The sequence below is a fragment of the Schistocerca americana genome, chromosome 11, assembly GCF_021461395.2.
Source record: "Schistocerca americana isolate TAMUIC-IGC-003095 chromosome 11, iqSchAmer2.1, whole genome shotgun sequence".
Classification (NCBI taxonomy): Eukaryota; Metazoa; Arthropoda; class Insecta; order Orthoptera; family Acrididae; genus Schistocerca; species Schistocerca americana.
Genome location: NC_060129.1, coordinates 18,993,685 through 19,015,308, shown reverse-complemented (window position 1 = coordinate 19,015,308; position 21,624 = coordinate 18,993,685).

Genomic DNA, 21,624 nt, shown 5'->3' with positions numbered 1-21,624 from the left:
AAGACATGTACAAGAGGCAGAAGCAATATATGCTGGCTGCTTCTATATTCTATACTAGCAACAAAATGATGACTAGCATCAATCTACTCAGTTATGGTAATTATTTGTAGATTATATAAGTATGTTACAATAAAACACCTTTTTTGAGAAAGACAACTGCTTCATTGCTCAGCTGCTGCTGCTGTATAATACCTCACACAAACCAGTATAAGCTGTCTATATACAGGCAAAGTAAGGTTGCACCCTAATACTAACATTACTGTTATGTAGAAATCACATTCTGGGGTCCCAGTATTCAAGTATCTTAGAGTGGCTAAAGAAACACTCATTTCCTTTATATTTAAATATATCAAATTTTCAGTCTCCTGCTTGATGTCCACTGGTAACTTGTTAGATGCTACTACATTAGAATGTAAAACTCCTCTCTGTTACCATTAGTATTGTGGCTGTGAATTACTGAGTTCAAACTAAATACTATTTGGCATTATTATTATTGGCATGTAAGAATCCCTAGGTCTTTGAAACTTCAGCAAGATGTTAAATTAGCAATTTCCTAATACGCTGTTACTGCACAGTTTGTAAAATGGTTACGTATCCACCATGCTTGTAACATCTCAGTTAATTATCCATCTAATGCCCACAAACTTAACATTTGGAGTCTTATAAACTGAATTCCCTATTAATCACTACTTCTGGTACCTGTTAAGTCATTTTGATATGTTTGTAATTTCATATTAAGGTTAAAGGTAGTGGCTGTGAACCAGCTGTAGGCCTTTATTATTCTGCTGGTTGACTCTAGTATTGATATGTTTGGACATTTTATCAGTACAGTAGCACCATCGGGAGACATTAGAGATTTTGAAGTCACATGTTTCTTATAAATTGTTTATGTAGACCAGGAACAGGTGTCAGCTAAGCACTAAACTTAGCAGAACAGCATATTAATATTTTCCCACTGTCAATTTATTCTTATTCCCATTTTATTTACTAGCCTCCATTTTCCAGTGTTAAGATATGACTGTCAGTATGTGGGGGACACCACTACTCCCATACCATATTACTTTCCCTAGCAGAATTTTATAATCTACACATTCAAAGGCCTATACAAGGTCACAAAAAATGCCTATTAGATTTTTTAGTTAGTTTTACAATAATTTAGTTTATGAGATTATTGCACCCTCAGTAGAGAAGGCTTTTCAGAAGCCAAATTGAGCTGTTACAAGGTTATCCAGAAGACTTATTTACATTAATGGTTGCAGAATGAATAGTGACATATATATATACAAATTATATAACAGTACTGCAGTTAGGAGTAATCACATATTAAAAAAACAAATGCAATCTAAATTACCACTCAAAATCCCGCTGTATACATCAATGTGCAAAGTTGCCTGAATACGGTGAAATCTGGAAAACATAACTGCTACAGGATATAATGCATTTGAATTACAAATGAGTGGCCAAAAATAATACTAACAGTGCTAGATTACTGTAATTTTTCTGTGTAAACCGTAAATAATTTAGCATAAAAGTGCTCTTCAGCAGCTTAATGATGTAGTGGAAGGGCACATAAACATTCCATTTGGTCTTAGTAAAAGTTAATATGTGCAACTGGTATGCATTCAAATACACTTTTCCAGTTATGTTTACAGTGCCACTGATTGTACCCTACCAATGAACGAAACTTTGTTGGTATTCTCAGACTCTAAATGACAACCCACTTGCAGTATTGTTGAAGAAATCACTGAAATCACCACAAAGTAAATACAGACAGTACACACACAAAAATTGTAATCCTAACAATATGGTATATTGCAGTACATACAATCCTACCTTCGACTAGGAGAAATTGATTCCTTCATGACGGTGTCTTTGTGACAAATGTTATCACTGATGAACGACAACAATTTGTCATAACATGACTTGTTCATGCCTACAAAATTGCAGAATTCATTGGGGTTCTCTGGTTCCATTTTGTTCATCGCATGTTGTATATACCCCTCCCTTCTTCACGTCTCTGCAGCCAATGTCGAGCCCAACAACCTCTTTTTCTGCCTCTTCTGTCCTTCTTTTCCTCTTCCAGTGCAGCGATTGCTATCATTGCTGCAGCAATTTCTAGCAGATTCCTATCCATTGCTGTGTTTTCAGAACATTGAAACAGGTATGTAGTTGCACACGGTTAAATGCAGATCATAAATTCACAGAATACGGTGCATATGATATAAATGCATGTCCACAAATAAATTAGATATACCTTTAGAACTGAGATACGACACTCAACAACTATTCATGGGTTGTTTAGAGGAAGCCTTCTTAGTTAGCCAGGCCTGCCAACCCAAAGTTTGGTACAGATTTATTGATGACATCTTCATGATCTGGACTCACAGTGAAGAAGAACTCTAGAATTTTCTCTCCAACCTCAACTCCTTTGGTTCCATCAGATTCACCTGGTCTTACTCCAAATCCCATGCCACTTTCCTTGACGTTGACCTCCATCTGTCCAAAGGCCAGCTTCACACGTCCGTCCACATCAAACCCACCAACAAGCAACAGTACCTCCATTATGACAGCTGCCACCCATTCCACATCAAACGGTCCCTTCCCTACAGCCTAGGTCTTCGTGGCAGATGAATCTGCTCCAGTCCAGAATCCTTGAACCATTACACCAACAACCTGAAAGCTGCTTTCGCATCCCGCAACTACCCTCCCGACCTGGTACAGAAGCAAATAACCAGAGCCACTTCCTCATCCCCTGAAATCCAGAACCTCCCACAGAAGAACCACAAAAGTGCCCCAGTTGTGACAGGATACTTTCCGGGACTGGATCAGACTCTGAATGTGGCTCTCCAGCAGGGATACGACTTCCTCAAATCCTGCCCTGAAATGAGATCCATCCTTCACGAAATCCTCCCCACTCCACCAAGAGTGTCTTTCCGCCATCCACCTAACCTTCGTAACCTCTTAGTTCATCCCTATGAAATCCCCAAACCACCTTCCCTACCCTCTGGCTCCTATCCTTGTAACTGCCCCCAGTGTAAAACCTGGCCTGTGCACCCTCCCACGACCACCTACTGCAGTCCTGTAACCTGGAAGGTGTACACGATCAAAGGCAGAGCCACGTGTGAAAGCACCCATGTGATTTACCAAATGACCTGCCTACACTGTGAAGCTTTCTATGTGGGAATGACCAGCAACAAACTGTCCATTTGCATGAATGGACACAGGCAGACAGTGTTTGTTGGTAATGAGGATCAGCCTGTGGCTAAACATGCCTTGGTGCACGGCCAGCACATCGTGGCACAGTGTTACACCGTCCGGGTTATCTGGATACTTCCCACTAACACCAACCTGTCAGAACTCTGGAGATGGGAACTTGCCCTTCAGTATATCCTCTCTTCTCGTTATCCACCAGGCCTCAACCTCCGCTAATTTCAAGTTGCTGCCGCTCATACCTCACCTGTCTTTCAACAACTTCTTTGCCTCTTTACTTCCGCCTTGACTGACATCTCTGCCCAAACTCTTTGCCTTTACAAATGTCTGCTTGTGTCTGTGTATGTGCGGATGGATATGTGTGTGTGTGCGAGTGTATACCCATCCTTTTTTCCCCCTAAGGTAAGTCTTTCCGCTCCCGGGATTGGAATGACTCCTTACCCTCTCCCTTAAAACCTACATCCTTTCGTCTTTCCCCCTCCTTCCCTCTTTCCTGACGAAGCAACCATTGGTTGCGAAAGCTAGAATTTTGTGTGTATGTTTGTGTTTGTTTGTGTGTCTATCGACCTGCCAGCACTTTTGTTTGGTAAGTCTCATCATCTTTGTTTTTAGAAATAAATTATTTTGTTATGTTTTTGAGCTTCCACTGCAAAGTGTGTGAATCCTGAATACTTCCTGGTGTTGCTGACAAAGTTTTATTAATTTATTTGTAACATTATAGACATTGGAAATTAAAATGTCCTATGTTGACTCTCAGGCCAAAGTCGGCCTATTTGACGTCCTACCACCCTTAATATACATCATACTCAGCATCCAGAAGTCAACAGTTGATGCTGCTTCATCACACGTTTTGGGTAACATTACTGCGATGAGTGGACAAGATACAAAATTTTGTTCCCCCAACTCACTGCAAACAGCATATATAATCCAATGTTTACTGTTGTGTAAATCTTACTTTGGGAGAAAATTAAAACGGTCATGTTCTTAGCATAACACTAAATTGTCTACACAATTCATACAAATAGAAACAAGCACTAATTCAATGTAAAAATCCAAGTAGAGGAACAATCCATTTTCCCCTGATATCAACAATGCTTACACATTAATTTACTTTTCAGCTACTTACAGGTTTAAATGTAAGTACAAGGTAAATCAAGTATGTCTGCACAAAATTCTTACCTGTAATAGTGGAATTATGTTATAGTGAGTACCATTAAAATATGAGAAACAAAATGACAGTAGCTGTACCACTGCCTTTTTGTTTCATGGAAATGAGTCCATTGACAATAGCCTACTTTCACCGCCAACTTATCAGCCACTTTTGTAAGGTGGTCCTGGCTATCGAGGATGTCTGCACAGGTGAACAGTATAGGCTCCAGTGTGTTCCGATTTGACTTTGTTGTTACCTTGCAATTCTAAACATATGTGACTGTTAACCACCTTTTCTTGTGGACAATGTGAGTTCTTCTCGCACTTAATTTCTGAACAGCCTGTAGATGCCAACTAGCTGCAAGTGACACAGGGTGGCAGTAAGTATGCCTCCAGCATGGAGACCTAGAGCAGTAACACTTTGTGGATGAGAGAGCCAATATAATTCTGCTGGGTCACAGAACAATGTTAATTTATTAAGAGGCTTCAACAGAACTTTGAAGTACCAGTATAGTTTGGCCAAAGTATGCCTAGAATAATTCACAACTGGAAGAGCAGCCACAGTTAACATTAATGTGCTGAGCTAATACACGATGCCAGGAGCTTCACAGTAATACTGGGCCATCTCAGACTCAGTTCTGTGAAAGACTTTCTATCCTCTGGGGAGGTTTTTAGACAAAACAGTTGTACATACTTAATGATTCTTCTACAGTTGCTACTGATCAATGTAACTTACCACAACCAGGGTCGACATTCTGTTATCCTTAACACTGATAATCACATGAGCTCCAGAAACTTCAGTTTGAGAGAAACTTAGCCTTACTTTCTGGCAGTTATGTAAGTTGAGAAACAATTTCTTGTTGATTAATCAAATTCCCTATGCAAATATTTTACTGCAATCGATTTTACTAACTTTTGAAAGGAACATTTGATAATTGCCAAAAATATTGAATGTGGAAGAAGAGTTTACTTTAACTCTCAGCCAAACTTACTAACGATTTTTATGTGTCTCGATAAATGTGAATATCAGTGTCTTTGTATTCTAATGATTTGTCATCAGCTGTTGTTGTTGTGGTCTTCAGTCCTGAGACTGGTTTGATGCAGCTCTCCATGCTACTCTATCCTGTGCAAGCTTTTTCATCTCCCAGTACCTACTGCAACCTACATCCTTCTGAATCTGCTTAGTGTATTCATCTCTTGGTCTCCCTCTACGATTTTTACCCTCCACGCTGCCCTCCAATACTAAATTCGTGATCCCTTGATGCCTCAGAACATGTCCTACCAACCGATCCCTTCTTCTGGTCAAGTTGTGCCACAAACTTCTCTTCTCCCCAATCCTATTCAATACTTCCTCATTAGTTATGTGATCTACCCATCTAATCTTCAGCATTCTTCTGTAGCACCAAATTTCGAAAGCTTCTATTCTCTTCTTGTCCAAACTATTTATCGTCCATGTTTCACTTCCATACATGGCTACACTCCATACAAATACTTTCAGAAATGACTTCCTGACATTTAAATCAATACTGGATGTTAACAAATTTCTCTTCTTCAGAAACGCTTTCCTTGCCATTGCCAGCCTACATTTTATATCCTCTCTACTTCGACCATCATCAGTTATTTTGCTCCCCAAATAGCAAAACTCCTTTACTACTTTAAGTGCCTCATTTCCTAATCTAATTCCCTCAGCATCACCCGACTTAATTAGACTACATTCCATTATCCTTGTTTTGCTTTTGTTGATGTTCATCTTATATCCTCCTTTCAAGACACTGTCCATTCCATTCAACTGCTCTTCCAAGTCCTTTGCTGTCTCTGACAGAATTACAATGTCATCGGCGAACCTCAAAGTTTTTATTTCTTCTCCATGAATTTTAATACCTACTCCGAATTTTTCTTTTGTTTCCTTTACTGCTTGCTCAATATACACATTGAACAACATCGGGGAGAGGCTACAACCCTGTCTTACTCCCTTCCCAACCACTGCTTCCCTTTCATGTCCCTCGACTCTTATAACTGCCATCTGGTTTCTGTACAAATTGTAAATAGCCTTTCGGTCCCTGTATTTTACCCCTGCCACCTTTAGAATTTGAAAGAGAGTATTCCAGTCAACATTGTCAAAAGCTTTCTCTAAGTCTACAAATGCCAGAAACGTAGGTTTGCCTTTCCTTAATCTTTCTTCTAAGATAAGTCGTAAGGTCAGTATTGCTTCACGTGTTCCAGTGTTTCTACGGAATCCAAACTGATCTTCCCCGAGGTTGGCTTCTACAGCTGTCATTATCAAATTACACTAATGGTACCTTGACCTTTCAAAGTCTCAAACATCTACGATGCATGCACACAGACTGAAGTGGCAAATGAAAATTTGTAGAGAGGCCAAGATTTGAGCCTAGTTCTCCTCACTGCTTCACTATGCAGATGCACTACCACTACACCATCCTTGCACAGTGTCTTTGGACACCTGCACAAACTATCTTAGCCCGACTCCTTCAATCCAGTTTTCTATTCACACCTTGTCCAATGCTGAGATGCTATTCCAACACATTTGGAGAACCTGTGCAATGTTGGTCAAGTTTGGGGGGAATACCATGTGGGCTGAGGTGTGAACAGGAATGTCGATTGAGGAGACATGTGCTAGGGTAGTCTGCAGTTGTGCAAAGCCACTGCACCAGTGTGGTGTAGTGGTTGGTGCATCCGCGTAGTGAGCGGCAGGTGTGGGTTAAAATTTTCATTTGTCTGTCCTGTCTGCACATATAGATTGATATCTATGTTTCCAACACTGAATTTTAAGTATTTTGAATGGTTCATTTTCCAAAAGGAATAACAGTTAAGATAACTTTAACAATACACTTATAATTATGCCACAATGCAGTAATTCAGTTTTGATCTCAAAGAGCTTAATCTTGAGTGCTCATTATGTACTCCAATTTTTCTAATGACTTCCTGTGAGCCATGACTTGTTGTCTATACCCATATTACTAATTTTTATGTACACTTAACTTTAATCAAATGTAAGTGGTTTCAGTAGTCATCAATTTTAGGACTGGCAACCTTATTTCTTTGTATAACTGAAGTTTCATTTAACTGCAGTTTCTTTAATAACTAATTCAACTATTCAAAATTTATTTGTAATTATGAGTGTTTCCATTTATTAAGATAGTATCCACTTGTGGAGAAGTGTAGAACTAATCTTCACATTTCAGTTTGTTTTCTTTGGAATCTATGCCTTTCTGATAACTAGGTAAGCTTAATCATAGTCAGTATCAAAGTAAACTGAAGGATGTGGGTGGATTACAAGGTCACTCAATACTGATTCCATACCATTCTACAGCAGTCAAAGTTCCAAATTTATTATCCTGTCTTGCACTGAATTTTGACTATACTAAGGCTTTCTACATGGTTATATGAACTAGGCTGTGGGAAATATCCTGAAGTACGGTTTTCTCACTACACCCAGTGAAGGTTGTATAATGGTTATTCAAATACACCTCCATTCCCTTTCCCACTTCATATGTTTTGACTATAACAACTAAGCTGTTAGTCAATAATCCAGTATTCTAATGACACAGAGAAATGTAAACCAGTGTTTTTAATGTTTTTTGAGCTTACTGCTCTGTCCTGATTTGCTCCAACATTTGAATTATCATTTAAAGGTAACATACACCAAAAATTACCTAAACAATTCAGGACTATTTTCTACAATTTTTAAATCATTAATGCCTGAACAATGAAGCTCAGTTTGGACATGCATTTGGTGAACAAGCAACCCTCTACATCAACTACAAATGTTAAAACAAATTCAAAGGAGATTAATGATTTCTCATTGTTCTAATTCTTAAATGCCCAAGTACTACTACTGATGAAAAAAATATTGCCATTGTTTGAGCAATGATTTAGTAATACCGAAATGAGTATTGCTCAAACATTGGGCATTGGTGTGATAATGTAACATCAGCAGTTCAATTTGAAAAGTTTTAATGGATTATCCATAAACTGACTAAACAACACCAATAGGTGGAGAAAAAAACTGCAACAGCACTTTAAATTTATTTGTAATACTGTTACTGGTGAGTTTTCACTGTTGTGATCCTGAAAATAATAATAATAATAAAGATTTTATTGTCTTTAGGCCATTACAGCAATTGACAACGTCAAATGAAGTTACAATTTATAATACAGTGTGATAAGGTATTGACTACTTAAATATTTTAGCTTATATTACAATCAATGTACAGTGGGTCATCTGTTAGATTACTGCATTTTACAGTTGAAGAATTCATTGATATCATAGAATGGGTGGGCAATAAACCATTCATGCAGTCTTTCTTTGAATGTATGTTCAGGAAGATCCTGTGTGGCATGTGGCAGCTTATTAAATAGCTTGTGCCCTGTGACTTCATAGCTATTTATTGATTTTGATAGTCTGTGGTAAGGCGTGTATATGTGTTTGATGCTTCTTGTGTTGTAACAATGTACATTTTCTCTACGTTTCACATCTTGTAGGTTCTTCTTCGTAAAGATTAAGACATTGTATATATAGAGGTTTATTACAGTCATAATTTTTTGTTTAGTAAATAAGGGTTTGCAGTGAGCCTTATGTGAAGAATTTGTAATTATCCTAATGGCTTTCTTCTGCAATAGTAGGATGTCATGTATATGACTACAATTACCCCACAAGATAATGCCATAGGATATTATACTCTGGAAAAATGCAAAATAAGATGATCTGATGTATGTTTCAGGTACACAATTTCTGAGTTGTCTCAATAAATAAATTACTCTAGATAGTTTACTACTAATATAGTTTACATGTTGGCCCCAGGATAACTTTTCGTCTAAATAAACTCCCAGGAATTTAACAGAACTAGGGTCATCAGATAGTGGCTTGTCTCTTAGAGTGAAGATTATCTGCTGAGTTTTATTTTCATTTAGCAGGAAACTATTTGCTCTGAACCAATATGCTGCATGAGTGAGTGTATTTTCAGCACAGGTTTTAAGATCATTAAGACTGTTACTGCTATGGAGAAAAGTCGTATCATCTGCATACAATACAGTGGTGGATCTAATAAACGAGGGGAGGTCATTGATCATTATCAGAAACAGGAAGGGCCCCAGTACAGATCCCTGAGGCACACCTACTCTAACATTTTCTATGTTTGACATTTCCTTACCAACACAAACTACCTGTTTACGGTTGTTGAGATAAGCTTTTAATAGTCTGAGACTGTTTTCTTTGATGCCGTAGAATTCTAGTTTCTCTAGTAGTGGCATGTGCTCAACACAGTCGAAGGCTTTGCTTAGGTCACAGAATGAGACCTGAGCAAAGCCTTTGTTCTCAAAAACTTTGAGGATGTAACTGACTACCGTGTTGATTGCATCAATGGTCGACAGATTCTTCCTAAACCCGTATTGTGTAGCATTAATTATTCCTAGATTCTCAAAGTGAGATGATAATTGTTGGTACATGATGCATTCTATTACCTTGGAGAATGTGGGTACTATTGAAATAGGCCTGTAGCTAGATGGAGAGTCTTTATCTCCCTTTTTGTATATTGGGACGATCCTAGACAGTTTTAACTCATCAGGAAAATATCCCTCAAGTAAGCACTTGTTTATACAATGGGTTAAGGGGTAGAGAATGCAGTCACACACTTTTTTTAGCAGGTTGGATGATATGCCATATATATATAAGCTATCAGATGATTTCAGTTGTTTTATGACCCCTTGTACATATCTAGGCGATACTTCGGAGAAGGTTACCATGCTTGTATTTAGTGACTGTCTACCCCAATTTTGGGAGAGTAACTCTGATGGACTAATGTCTGGTTTGATAATTGTGTCTCCTATTTCTTTGACTGAATTAATAAAAAACTCATTGAGTGTTTGTGGTGGGATATTAATTTTGTCTTTTTTAGTATCTCTGGCAGCACTGTTAATTACTTTCCACGCAGTTTTGCATTTATTGGTGGAATTATGTATGCTGTTGGCATTGTAGGTTTTTTTGGCTTTCAGGATGGCTTTTTTGTATTCATTCCTGCATTCCACATAGGCTGATTTGGCACAGTCAGACTTCATACTATTGTATATATTGTACAGTAACAAAACTTGTTTCTTTAGATCTGTCAGCTGTTTAGTGTACCATATATTTTGTCTGTTTTGAGATCTGGATTTGTGGCTGCTGTCCATTATTTTTATTTTCTTTATGGGAATACTATGGTTAAATAGGGTCAAGAATGCATTAAAAAATCTATCAAATATTATTTTGGCTGGCAGATCATTACTTGATGTGTAATGTCCATCAACACTACAATGACCAAACCAGTCTCTGTCAGCAAGGGAATTACGAAATGTTTTAATTTTATCCTCAGTTATGGGTCTGGTAATCACAACTGTTGGGACAGGTCTGTTTGCATTGCACCTATTGAGGGGAATTTTACTTGCATAATTTAGAGATACGGAGTCATGGTCAGAGAATGGGAACACTACAACTTCGCATGTGTTTTCAGTGGTCTTGAAGTTTACAAAGATGTTATCTAAACATGCTTTGTTTCTTGTGGGCCTGTTATTAACATGATGTAAATTGTATTGTCTTAGCAAGTTTTCCAGATCTGCAACACTACCCTTACATTTAGTAACATCAAAATCAGCATTCAAATCACCTCCTATTGCAATATCATAATGTAGCCATTTAATATTACTTAATTCACTCAATAGCATGTCCATTTTTTCTAAAAATATGTTAATGCTTCCCTTTGGTGATCTGTACATGGATACTACTATTAGCTTATGACTATTAATGATTATACCCGTAACTTCAAAGTGCTGTTCATCACACAAGGAATTTAGGTCTAGTTTGGTTATTGTACAATTGAGTGACTGGTTGGAATAAATTGCCACACCACCTCTAATGTGCTTTTTCCTACAGTAGCTATTTACTATACTAAAATTGTCAAATTTGGCAACTGCAAGTTCATTCTCATTAGCCCAGTGTTCACTCAGACAAAAAATATCAAACTGGTTATCAAGTCCAAACTCATTTATGATAAGTTCTTTATCTTTCAGTCCTTGAACGTTAAGGTAACATATTTTAAGATCCATGCTCTTATTGCTAACACACTGAACACTATGGTGATTGGTTTTCAAACGTTTTTCAGGGCTTATCTTTTGGATTTCTGCCTCTTGTTGCCTTTTACTAAAAAATTGTTCACTTGGAGTGGTAGCACATCTACTGTTGTATACCTACTCTTCCCTCCTTGTGATGATATTGTAGATGAAGCTGCTACTAGAGGAGTTGATGTAACTGCTGTTATGGTGTCTGGAGGCACTGTTGTGGCACCTGGTGACTGAGGAGATAAGGTGGTTGCTTCTTCTTCTCCTGCTGTTGAATCTTGCTGGTGAAGTGTGATAGGTACTGCTGCTGCTGCTGCTGCTGTAGGCATTGTTGTGGCAACTGGTGACAGTGGAGATTTGGATGTTGCTTCATCTTCTGCTGCTGTTGAATCCTGTTGATGAAGTGTGGTAGGTATTGCTGCTGCAGCATTTGTTATGTGTGTAGGTACAATTGCTGCTTCCACCTCTACTTCTACTGCTGCAATAGAAGTAAACATTTCTTCAGGCTCTGCTTGCGTCAAGCAAGGAACTGGAAGAGCAGCAATTACTTCTTGGTTGTCAGATGCTTTCAGTATCATGCTGATGTTTTGGCACAGAATCTTCTTGCCTCTGTTATTAAGGTGCATGCCATGTCTCGTGTAACAGTCTCTTTGCAAGGAGTCCATACTTGTAAAATATGCATTTTGGTAGGCCCTGCAAATCTTTGAGTATTGCCTGTTTGCTTTTATGATTTCCACGTTCACACACGACCATTCCGAAAGGTCATGCCTATGTGGAATTCCGACTACAAAAACTGATTTCTCTCCTGTTGAATTTAGTATTGCTTTAAGGTTTCGTGTTGCACTGTGGAGGTCGTTTTTGTATACATTATTGGCTCCTGCTATGACGACAATATGACGATCATTTTCAGTTTCTATGTTTCTAACGAGTTCTTGGATGGGTGCACCTGGTTTGACAATACTAGTTGCTTGTATACAATGACTGTAACGTAGTATTTTTGCGATCTCACGTCCATGGCTATCAGAGAATATTTTCACTTTGAGTTTGTCTTCACGTTTATTGCGGAAGTTTCTGCTCATGTGCTTGTCACTATATAGATTCGGCGTGTTGTTGTCGTCACAGTTTTCCGTGGATTCCACATTTGTATCTGAATCTAGTGCATGAAAACGGTTTTTTGTTACCACAGTAATTCTACAGTCACTGAATTTCACACGACCAACCCTTTTTGGCCTAGTAAACATATGTTGCCTTGTTGTTTCTGCCCTTAGGCCTATATCCACTTCAGAGCACTCATTTATTGTAGGTAGGACACTGAAACTGCTTTTATTGCCGCGGTTCGTTCCATTCGTTGTATTTATCACCTTTTCGCTTCTTTCTTCCGTGATCATGCTAGTCCTGTGCTCCCAGTTCCGTGTTTTACTTGCTTTGGCGATCGGGATATTACGCGCCTTTTTCAGTTCGGCATTTTCATTTTCTAAATGCGCAATGTCCCGCCTTAGTACATCTACAATTAATTGCAGGCTTGATACACGTTCATTTAGCTTCACTATTTCACTGTTATAATTTATGTATGTTCCGTTTTTCACCACACAACTATAACTTTTGTTCACTTTCTCACTATAAACAACTGTACCGGACGCCATGGTGTGGAAGTCAATCAGCTGAGCACACATTTTGAACAGAATCTAAGCCTACTGAATTACTGATGACTGACAACAGTAAATAGAGGACTGATGTCTCACAACATACTGGCAGCCTAATCTATGAAGCAGAGGCAATTTTATAGCCTAGAATATAATTTTCATGCAGTTGCCTGGCAAACTTACCATAGTTATTACACTGACACAGATATTTTGGATATTTTCAGTTTTGCACAAAAATATAATGTAATGGAAAAAGGAAAATTCTGATGATGATTTTTTTTTTTTTTTTTTTTTTTTGCAAAATTTATAGGAGAATTTGGAAGCAGTTTATTTTGCTTATAATGTTGGCAACAGCCTAGAAAGTTAAAACACTGGCAGTATTAAATCCCTCTACTAGCAGTTCAATATAAAAAAAAAACTAATTTGAAGGTAATATAAATGAACTTAAAGCAAGCAATGCTGTAGAGTTTATTTCTTAATCTAGTCTATGCACTGCCAGAGTTATTTGGTTAGTGGGTATGGCCAAAGCAAAGAGAACAAAGTGCAGACTGCCAATAGCTGTAGAAGTTTCTCTGAAAAACTTGTGGCAAAATCAAAATTTTAAGTGTCAGGATCTCCTGAAGAAATTTATTTGGAGTGTGGAATTTTGTGCTAGGGAAACACTGACAGTGCAGAGAAGAATAGAACACTTTTGAAATACAGTCTCACAGAAGAATGCTAATGATTAGTTGGGTATATCTGATAACTTAGGAAGTATCTATATGGGTAAAGGGGAAAGCAAAGACACAGTGAGGCATGTAACTGCTCTTCAGACAATATTCCAGTGCAAACCATAGTGACTGAAAGAATTACAACAGCACCTAGAAACTGTAACAAAAGTGTTAAAGCACGCAACAAAACTGCTTAAATATGCAAATCAAAGTAATTTATGCTTTTATATAAAAATTAAAAATCTGGCACAATTTGCTTTCTTTCAGCTATATCCTCTTGGACTATGTTTTACCTGACTTTGTCTATATGTATTTGTCTTTTAGGATGTTGTTGTTGTTTGGTCTTCAGTCCTGAACTGGTTTGATGCAGCTCTCCATGCTACTCTATCCTGTGCAAGCTTCCTCATCTCCCAGTACCTACTGCAGCCTACATCCTTCTGAATCTGCTTAGTGTATTCATCTCTTGGTCTCCCTCTATGATTTTTACCCTCCACACTGCCCTCCAATACTAAATTGGTGATCCCTTGATGCCTCAGAACATGCCCTACCAACCGATCCCTTCTTCTGGTCAAGTTGTGCCACAAACTTCTCTTCTCCCCAATCCTATTCAGTACCTCCTCATTAGTTATGTGATCTACCCATCTAATCTTCAGCATTCTTCTGTAGCACCACATTTCATAAGCTTCTACTCTCTTCTTGTCCAAACTATTTATCGTCCATGTTTCACTTCCATACATGGCTGCACTCCATAGAAATACTTTCAGAAACGACTTCCTGTCACTTAAATACATACTCGATGTTAACAAATTTCTCTTATTCAGAAACGCTTTCCTTGTCATTGCCAGTCTACATTTTATATCCTCTCTACTTCGACCATCATCAGTTATTTTGCTCCCCAAATAGCAAACCTCCTTTACTACTTTAAGTGTCTCATTTCCTAATCTAATTCCTTCAGCATCGCTCGACTTCATTCAACTACACTCCATTATCCACGTTTTGCTTTTGTTGATGTTCATCTTATATCCTCCTTTCAAGACACTGTCCATTCCATTCAACTGCTCTTGCAAGTCTTTTGCTGTCTCTGACAGAATTACAATGTCATCGGCGAACCTCAGTTTTTATTTCTTCTCCATAGATTTTAGTACCTACTCCAAATTGTTCTTTTGTTTCTTTTACTGCTTGCTCAATATACAGATTGAATAACATCGGGGAGAGGCTACAACCCTGTCTCACTCCCTTCCCAACCACTGCTTCCCTTTCATGTCCCTTGACTCTTATAACTGCCATCTGGTTTCTGTACAAATTGTAAAAAGCTTATCGCTCCCTGTATTTTACCCCTGCCACCTTCAGAATTTGAAAGAGGGTATTCCAGCCAACAGTGTCAAACGCTTTCTCTAAGTCTACAAATGCTAGAAACGTAGGTTTGCCTTTTCTTAATCTTTCTTCTAAGATAAGTCGTAAGGTCAGTATTGCCTCACGTGTTCCCATATTTCTACGGAATCCAAACTGATGTTCCCCGAGGTTAGCTTCTACCAGTTTTTCCATTCGTCTGTAAAGAATTCACATCAGTGTTTTGCAGCCGTGACTTATTAAACAGATAGTTCCGTAATTTTCACATCTGTCAACGCCTGCTTTCTTTGGGAGTGGAATTATTATATTCTTCTTGAAGTCTGAGGGTATATCACCTGTCTCATACATTTTTCTCACCAGATGGTAGAGTTTTGTCAGGACTGGCTCTCCCAATGCTGTTAGAAATTCTAATGGAATGTTGTCTACTCCTGGGGCCTTGTTTCGACTTAGGTCTTTCAGTGCTCTATCAAATTCTTCACGCAGTATCATATCTCCCATTTCATCTTCATCTACTTCCTCTTCCCTTTCTATAACATTGCCCTCAAGTACATCACCTTTGTATAGTCCCTCTATATACTCCTTCCACCTTTCTGCTTTGCCTTCTTTGCTTAGGACTGGGTTTCCATATGAGCTCTTGATATTCATGCAAGTGGTTCTCTTTTCTCCAAAGGTCTCTCTAATTTTCCTGTAGGCAGTATCTATCTTACCCCTAGTGATATAAGCCTCTACATCCTTACATTTGTTCTCTAGCCATGCCTGCTTAGCCATTTTGCACTTCCTGTCGATCTCATTTTTGAGACGTTTGTATTCCTTCTTGCCTGCTTTATTTACTGCATTTTTATATTTTCTCCTTTCATCAATTAAATTCAATATTTCTTCTGTTACCCAAGGATTTCTACTAGCCCTCGTCATTTTTACCTACTTGAACCCCTGCTGCCTTCACTACTTCATCCCTCAAAGCTACCCATTCTTCATCTACTGTATTTCTTTCCCCCATTCTTGTCAATTGTTGCCTTATGCTCTCCCTGAAACTCTGTACAACCTCTGGTTCCTTCATTTTATCCATGTACCATCTCCTTAAATCCCAACCTTTTTGCAGTTTCTTCAGTTTTAATCTACATTTCATAACCAATAGATTGTGTTCAGAGTCCACATCTGCCCCTGGAAATATCTTACAATTTAGAACTTGGTTCCTTAATCTCCAACTTACCGTTATATAATCTATCTGATACCTTTTAGTATCTCCAGGATTCTTCCATGTATACAACCATCTTTTATGATTCTTGAACCAAGTGTTAGCTATGATTAAGTTATGCTCTGCACAAAATTCTACCAGGCGGCTTCCTATTTCATTTCTTAGCCCCAATCCATATTCACCTACTACGTTTCCTTCTCTCTCTTTTCCTACTCTTTAATTCCAGTCACCCATGACTATTAAATTTTCGTCTCCCTTCACTACCTGAATAATTTCTTTTATCTCATCATACATTTCTTCAATTTCTTCATCATCTGCAGAGCTAGTTGGTATATCGACTTGTACTACTGTAGTAGGCATGGGCTTCGTGTCTATCTTGGCCACAATAATGCATTCACTATGTTGGCCACAATAATGCATTCACTATGTTGTTTGTTGTAGCTTAACCGAACTCCTATTTTTTTATTCATTATTAAACCTACTCCTGCATTACCCCAATTTGATTTTGTATTTATAACCCTGTATTCACCTGACCAAAAGTCTTGTTCCTCCTGCCACCGAAATTCACTAATTCCCACTATACCTATCCATTACCCTTTTAAAATTTTCTAATCTACCTGCCCGATTAAGTGATCTGACATTCCACACTCCAATCCGTAGAATGCCAGTTTTCTTTCTCCTGATAACGACGTCTTCCTGAGTAGTACCTCCTCTGAGATCTGAATGGGGGACTATTTTACCTCCAGAAAATTTGACCCAATTGGATGCCATCATCATTTATCCATACAGTTAAGCTGCATGCCCTCGGGAAAAATTACGGCTGTAGTTTCCCCTTGCTTTCAGCCGTTCACAGTACCAGCACAGCAAGGCCGTTTTGGTTAGTGTTACAAGGCCAGATCAGTCAATCATCCAGACTGTTGCCCTTGCAACTACTGAAAAGGCTGCTGCCCCTCTTCAGGAACCACATGTTTTTCTGGCCTCTCAACAGATAGCCCTCCATTGTGGTTGCACCTACGCTACGGCCATCTGTATCACTGAGGCACTCAAACTTCCCCACCAACGGCAAGGTCTATGGTTCATGGGGGAACGGTTTTTAGGATAACATTACTTAATTTTTCTTTGCTCTAGGAAAATGACACTATCTGAAAAATTTCCTTAAAAAATTTCCCACCAAATTAAGTGGAAATAAGATGGTCTCTAATTTAGGTGGTTAGATCGGAAAGTCTGGCAGCAGTATTGAACCTGCCTAATTGGTTATTGGCTAAACTTTTTAGATGCTGTACCACATAAAAAAATACTGCTAACAGCGAGTTTTTACTAGCATTTTTGTACATCTGATGTGTTTATGCCAGTTGCATGAACTTTGTTTCATGTTTGTGTGAGGTTAGTTCCTGATAAAGAGTATGTTAAAAGCACATGATTAATACTACATTAATATACATCATACTCATTATCCAGAAGTCAACAGCTGATGCTGCTTCATCACATGTTTTGGGTCAGTTTACTGTGATGAGTGAACAAGATACAAAACTTTCTTCCCCTAACTCACTACAAACAGCATGTATAATCCAATGTTTACTGTTGTGTAAATCTTACTTTGGAAGAAAATTAAAACTGTCATGTTCTTAGCATAAGACTAAATTGTCTTCACAATTCATACAAAATAGAAACAAGCACTAATTCAATGTAAAAATCCAAATAAAGGAACAATCCATTTTCTCCTGATATCAGTAATGCTTACACATTAATTTATTTTTCAGGTAGTTACAGGTTTAAATGTAAGTACAAGGTAAATGAAGTATGTCTGCACAAGATTCTTACCTGTAATAGTAGAATTGTGTTATAGTGAGTACCATTAAGATATGAGAAACAAAATGACAGCAGCTGTACCACTGCCGCTTTGTTTCATGGAAGTGAGTCCATTTCCTCACTGCCATAGCAGAAGGATGCGTTGTGCATATTTTGACACACTACTGCATCATATATATCTATGTGATTACTCTGCGATTCACAATAAAGTGCCTGGCAGAGGGTTCAATGAACCACCTTCAAGCTGTCTCTCAACTGTTCCACTCTTGAACGGCACATGGGAAAAACAAGCACTTAAATGTTTCTGTGTAAGCCCTGATTTCTCTTATTTTATCATGATGATCATTTCTTCCTATGTAGGTGGGTGCCGACAGAACGTTTTCACAATTGGAGGACAAAACTGCTGATCGAAATTTAATGAGAAGATCCCGTCACAATGAAGAATGCCTTTGTTTTAATGATTGCCACTCCAATTCACATATCATGTCTGTGACACTATCTATCCTATTTTGTAATAATACAAAACAAGCTGGCCTTCTTTGTACTTTTTCGACGCCATCCGTCAGTCCCACCTGATGTGGATCCCACACCGCACAGCAATACTTCAGAATAGGGCGGACAGTCTCTTTAGTAGACCTGTTGCACCTTCTAAGTGTTCTGCCAATGAATCACAGTTTTTGGTTTGCTCTACCCACAATATTATCTATGTGATCGTTCGAATTTAGGTTATGTGTAATTGTAATCCCTAAGTATTTAGTTGAATTTACAGCCTTTAGATTTGTGTGACTCATTGCATAATCGAAATTTAGCTGGTTTCTTTTAGTACTCATGTGAATAACTTCACACTTTTCTTTATTCAGGGTCAACTGCCAGTTTTTGCACCATACAGATATCTTATCTAAATGAGTTTACAAGTCATTTTAACCATCTGATGACTTAACAAGACGGTAAATGACAGCATCATCTGCAAACAGTCTAAGACGGCTACTCAGATTGTCTCCTATGTCATTAATATTGATCAGGAACAATAGAGGGCCTATAACACTTCCCTGGTTAACGCCGGATATTACTTCTGTTTTACTTGATGACTGTCCATCTATTACTATGAACTGTGACTTTTCTGACAGGAAATCATGAATCCAGTCACACAACTGAGGCGATACTCCATAGGCACTCAGTTTGTATAGAAGACACTTGTGAGGAACAATGTCGAAAGCCTTCTGGAAATCTAAAAATATGGAATCAATTTGACATCCCCTATTGATAGCACTTATTACTTCATTAGTATGAAGAGCTAGTTTTCTTTCACAAGAATGATATTTTCTGAAACTGTGCTGATTATGTGTTAATAAATCGTTTTTTTTCGAGGTACTTCATAATGTTCGAATACAGTATATGTTCCAAAACCATACTTCAAAACGACATTAGTGATACAGGCCTGTAAGTCAGCTGATTACTCCTAATCATATTCTGAACTGAAGCTTTACTGCTGAATAAATAGGTGTGTCCAAATAAATATCACCTACCAAATTTGTATGAGTCAAATTTGACTTAATTTTCTGGTTTTAGAAAACATTTACTGATCAGTCTAGCATTTGTAAGAACAAAGTGACATAATCAGGGGATGGTGTTTGAAGATATGTCACTGTCTTCGAGATAGGGAAGGAAGTTACAGGAAAAAAAGGTAAAGAAAGATTGATTAGATAATGGATGAACACCCCCCCCCCCCCCCTTCCCACACACCATTTTTTCACTGTGTTCATTATACTTTAATTGTTTTTTCTTCAGTTTCTACATACATACATACTCCGCAAGTACCATACATTGCATGTCAGAGGGTACCCTGTATCAGGACGAGCCATTGCTTTCCCGTTCCACTTGCAAACAGAATGAGGGGGAAATAATTGTCAATATGCCCCATATGAGCCCTAATTTCTCTTATCTTCATGGTCCTTAGACAGAATTTTTGCTGGGGCTGTAGAATCATTCTGCAGTCAGCTTTTAACTTATTTGATTGGGGGAAGATCCAAGCACCCCAGTAGCACTCAAGAATAGTTCATATGAGCACCCTATTTGCAGTCACTTACCTAAAATTCTCCAATTATGTAGGTTTCAGACACCTGCAGGTGTTTTAGTCTTTGTATGACTGCACATCAAAAGTAGTTGCTACAATGCCAACAAGGGTTTATCAGTGTCCAAAACCTTTTGAGGTATTGAACAATTCTTTTACCTATTAACTAGGTCACAACAGGAATGCTAAGTAAATTTAGGCTGTAATGCAGTAATGTAACCAACAAGCAAGACCTGCAGGTTGTTTAACTTCACTACAGCTACTGAATTTCATGCACTTTGGCATGTATACATTCACATTTTGCTTAATGTCCTTAAGGACTCTCTAGTTTAGAATCTGTGAAGGCAACATCAGTTCGCTTGTCAGTATTTTCCCAAAATCCTCTGTATCACTGAGCATTCATCAACAGACATCCAACAGAGAAAGAAGAAAACTAGCAGGCAGATCTGTCTGCCACACTTGCCAGAAGATACGAGCACGTCAGTAACGGATCCGTAGGGGCCGCTCCGGACGACTGGCGCCTCTCCGCTGTGGACGCTCGCCAAGTAGACGTACGGCATGTAGTGAGCTACTCCTGCCGTGTGCTGCTGCCCGTCTGCCACCAACGTTTACACCTCTTTCCACATGAGGTACACCTGAACAACTGTATTTGTTGACAAAAGCAAGATAGCTTCCCCTTCTGCACAACAGCAAGAAGTAGAAGTAGTACAATTATTTCTCAAAGTATTAAGACAGTAAGGTATACAGAGCATACTACCATCTTACCGCTGGTTAGATAATCTGTACCATAGATCCCATTCAACACACCATATTTACACAAATAATCTGCACATTTTTCCTGAATTCAAGGACAAAAACTGGAGTGTGTGGAGGTAATTGTAATAAGATTGGTACTGCTCCACCAACAATAGATCCTGTTATATTGTAGCACTGCAGCTTCAGTCTGACATGTCAGGTGCACATTAAAAGAACACAATACACTGGAAACTGTGGGAAGAAAGTACAGTAGGAGTGAGGGTCGTATTCATGCCTGGCTCTAAGGACTCCTATTACGGCTGCACGGTTACTAGTCAAATGTGCTTACTCCAGCACTGTCTTCAGTCAAAGAACTGGGCATCTCTGGTTTCATAACTAGCGAGGGCTGACTATCGAGATATTTGAATTGAAACTGATGAGAGAAGCTGAAGGAGTGATTTGATTTGTGCCACAGCTGGGACTAACCTGGTCTCCTGCTTATAAGTCAGATGTGCTGACTACTACACCGCTGTATCAGCAGGTTTAGCGCAGCTCCACGCTCTACACTAGTCCAGTGCCCTCCATAACATTAACATCCACTCACAACTTCTGCCCAGTTTTGCCTTCCCAAATAGTCAGCGA